Here is a 4,523-nt window from a genome sequence, read left to right as displayed (position 1 = left end):
GACCATCCGTTTCCGGGTGATCAGATGTTGACATAGTCAGCCGTGTTCCGAGAGATCAGAACACGGATTGCCAGAACGCCGCCGTGAATCTCGGATCTCTATCCGAGACCAATCACGGAGTAACCCATGGAGTTTGAATACCGTGTCGATAAAGACACGGGCACAACCCGGACGTCGTAATCGACTCTGGTACCGCAGCAAGATGTACCATCTTGCTGAATCTGTCTACAAAAACAAGGAGTCCATTGTTTTTGTGATCGTCTTCGGGAAATTCGAAGACGAAGTCCATAGATACGGACTGCCAACACTCTGCCGGAAGTGGTAGAGGTTGAAGAGGTGCACGAGATGAAGTACTAGGCTTCTCCCGTTGACATATCTCGCAAGCACGAATGTACTTGCTCACGAGCTGATACTAGCGGGGCCAGTAAAAGTCACGACTTACTGTGAAATTTGTTTTCTCACGCCCACGATGCCCACTTGTTGGTGCATCGAGACAACCGTGATGTGAAGAGGCAGCGAACGAGTTATCTTGTTCACTGGCGTGGTCATCGACCTTCACATGACAGCTGGGAGCCTCATTTCCATTTGATTGTTGACGTTGAGGGCCTCGTTCGTCAGTATGACAAGACCCATCTGATAGAGCAGAAGGTCCGTCGGAAAACACGCGCCCCTGGCGCTTGCAAATTGATTACAAAACGTCAATCGTATCGCGCATCTCGATAAAGATGCAAGCACTTCCCCTGGGCGAAGAAAGTGAATAGACATCATTTTTTTACTCGCTTCGTGTTGTCAACCCAACACGGACAAGGATCACCCCACGTGAGGCATGGAAGTCCTGCCTCACGTGGCAACCGATGCAATTTATACCTTGCCCCGATTGGAGTTCGCTTCTTAAACTTAACGCGAATCGCGTTAAGTCTTTGAAGCCAGGCTTCGCGTCCAATGTCTTTGACGTTGCGAATAAACGCGTTCCAGGCTTGCATCAACGAGATTTTATCTCGTTTGTTGTTATCACTGTACCAAGTGGTACCCACTGAAGCAGGGGCACCACAAGAACTTATATTACGATGGCTTACGACACCGTCATCATCACGCAAATAAATTAGTGCGGGTGACGCCACGGGAGACGGTGCTGGTGATGAGGAAACATCCTCATCGTCGGAACCGAACATGCTATAGCGAATGCAACTAGCACGTCTATCCGATTGAGACCCCTCATTCGAAGGCTTAGAAAGTTCCTTGGATTAGCGGCGTACTTGCACAAGTCCATTCTGCACGTCATTTACATGAAGTAATCGAGGCACCACACCTTCACTAAGTTGAGAAGTACTGTTGTCAGTACTATCAATAGGTGCATCGTTACATGTACACAATGTTATTGTATGAAATGTCTTAAAGTAAAGTCAGCACTTTTCTCAAGAAGTCACAAGATTTTAGTATTTTGTAACGGGGCACGGCCGACTTGTACTGCTCAGTTCAAGTCTATATCGCACTGCCTCATTGCGAGTGGTGCCTCACGTCACTTCACGTACACTAGTACGTGCGGAGGAAGACTCTCTTTAAATCACTTGCTCTATAGAGGGTTAATTGAAAACTGTATTAATAGAATTATTTTTTTTTGTCTGTCTACTTAATACTAACTTAATTATAAACTAATACAAAACATATAATAAAAGTCTTATCTGTCATTTTCTTTGCGCGCGTCCAGCGCTGACTGGACTGCGGAGAAAGTAGATATAATGGTCTATATCTACCAATGGATAAGCTTTTAGAATATAACCATGTAAAGTAACATTCTCCATATATTCTCTACCTTCTAGATAATATATTAATTAACAACCTTTAAGGTTAATTTCACGTAACGACACACCTCGTTACATCACCCCTCCCTTAAACGACAATCACTCTGACTGTCATTAGGAAGAGTGGCCACTATAAGACCACTTTATTAGGAACGATCTTGATTGGTCAGAAACATTATTTTAAATTCTTTGCATGGTTAGCAAGCCCATGCGGTATGCGAATAGTGCGGCGCCTTCGGCGGCGGTTCATGCAGCCGCGGGCGACGCATTATTGGCTGTTGCGGCAGACGTTCCGTCTGCCATAGTGTCATCTTCTGCCGCAACTCTACATGTTGCGGGTGCACGTGGTGAAACACCACGTGAATGCGACCCCTCTTTGGAGGTCGACTATGAGTGCGAGTCGGACGGAAAAAAATGGGCGACTCGGTGAGAGCAGAACGGCCGCCTGATCATCGTCAGGCGGCTGACAATGTCCCTTGACATCGACTGGAACTGTCCAGTCGGTAATTGCCTTGATCTTTTCGGGATCAGGGCACACGCCGTGTTTACCGACGATGCAACCAAGAAGTGGTATTTCGCTTGCAGCGAATATACACTTCTTGATATTTGCGTACAAATTATGCTTTAGCATAAGTGTAAGAACCTGACGAACGTAAGTTTTATGAACTTCCACGTCCGTCTTATCGTCCATGGCCCGGCTATGGACGAATACATTGTCAAAATAACTCGGTGCGATTTCTTGCTCCGGTCTCAACAGATTCGTTACGCATCTGTTGAATGTTGCAGGGACGTTACTAAGCCCCTGTGGCATTACTAGCCATTCCCAGAGCATCTCATTGGGAGTGCTCACTGCTGTGTACAGGATGTCCCGGATCTGATAAAATCCATCCATCAGATTTATAGACGAAAATATGGTACTCTTAGACATACCATCTATGATTACGCCTTTTCTAGGTATCTCACCAGATCCTGTCACGAGCCGAAGCTCGGCGATTGGTGTTTCAGCCGCTACCGTTGCATCATTCAGTGTATTGAATGCGTGCACTATTCGCCACCCTCCGGTGGCCTTTTGTACACAGAAGATCGGAAAGCTACGTGGGGAGGTTGACTTCCTCACATGGCCCGCTTTGAATCGATCGATAAAGAATTTATCGATCGCAAGTACTTTTTCACGAGGCAGTGGCCACTACTTCATGACACAGTACTTCGAGCCCTGTTTGAGCTCGATCTCATGTCGAGTGCCTTTATCCTTAGGAAACTCGCATGGAACTGTTTTCAGGATATTACATCCCTGAATTCAATCAAATCCTTATACAAATAATTTGTCTCATGTGACTCCCAGATTGAGTAGTATATCTCTCAATCCGAGTCTTCACATCGAGGACACTTTCGTCCATCGATGAGCTGCTGAGAACCCGTTCGTTCTCTGCAAAAATTACCGCTGACCGAATATCGGTTACGTAATCGTCTCTGTGACGAGTACGCAGATCTGCCTGATTCTACCACTATGCAGATCTCTCAAGAACCGCTTGGGTTCTAGGGTTGGTAATTGAGTTGTCTCCGAAGTTAACTTCGGAGGCGCATACAGTATTTTAATTAACCCTCTTTAAAACAAGTGTTTTAAAGAGAGTCTTTTTCTGCACGTACTAGTGTACGTGAAGTGACGTGAGGCACCACTCGCAACTGAAGCAGTGCGAAGTGGACTTGTCCTGAAGCAGTACAAGTCGGCAGTGCGCCGTCACAGCTGGTAGCACTTTGTAGTCAGTCCAAGGACCACAGTTCCACCATCTGACATGGACATGTTAGATGATAATGGGAATACGCATCACGTTTCGCATGATAGGTACTCCTTGCTAAGTGACATAGAAAGGAGTGCGGTCGAACGAATGAGTTCAACCTTAGGGAACGATGCCATCTTGGCTATGCTGTCCGGTTTAGACAGAGATGCCCTCCATTCAGCTATCCCCAAGTTCATACAACATGAACTTGACGAGGCGAAGGAGAAGGAGAAGGTGGCCTTGCTGAAACGTCTTTTATTAAGAAAAAATTAAATATAATATATTGGAGACAGCGGGGATGTCGTTACACCATTCATGCAGGTCGGAACTTAACCGATCAAGAAGGGTCTCAAATAGGCAGAACTGTTGAGGTTACAACAGGTACAGACCCCTGTACCTGGGATGACGCACACGCGTCGTCCCGAAACCTTTAGGATTGACATCTCTAAGTATAGGGGTGTCGAAGAAGACTCCCTCTTAAGATGGTTTGTCGAGTTGGACGATGCCATAAGGGCTCGTCACATCGTCGACGAGCAAATGCAAGTCGCATTCGCTCAGTCAAATTTGGCATGTCGTGCCAAAATTGGGTATTAGGCCTTAAGTTGCTCGAACCATATGTCTTTGGGTCGCTAGAGGCTTTTAAATAATAAGCCCGGCTCAAACAGACGTTTGAACCACCTCTAGGGCAGAGTTCGGAGCTCGTTCAGAGCTTCTGAAACTCAAGCAAGGCAAGCGCGATGTTCACGCTTATGCCCAGCATATACGATTTTTAGCGAGTTGCACCACGAACTTCCCACGTTGATTACGGTGTTCATGCAAGGTCTTACGGATGGTCCCGTAAAGACCCACCTGTTCCGCTTGGAACTGGATTCGCTTGAAGAAGAATATCCGTTGCGGAACAGGAGGACTTTAGTTTGAGACAGGCTCAAGCTAGTTCGTCATC

The sequence above is a fragment of the Bremia lactucae genome, linkage group LG12 (assembly GCF_004359215.1).
Source record: "Bremia lactucae strain SF5 linkage group LG12, whole genome shotgun sequence".
In the NCBI taxonomy this organism is placed as follows: domain Eukaryota; phylum Oomycota; class Peronosporomycetes; order Peronosporales; family Peronosporaceae; genus Bremia; species Bremia lactucae.
Note: the sequence above shows the minus strand (reverse complement) of the source record.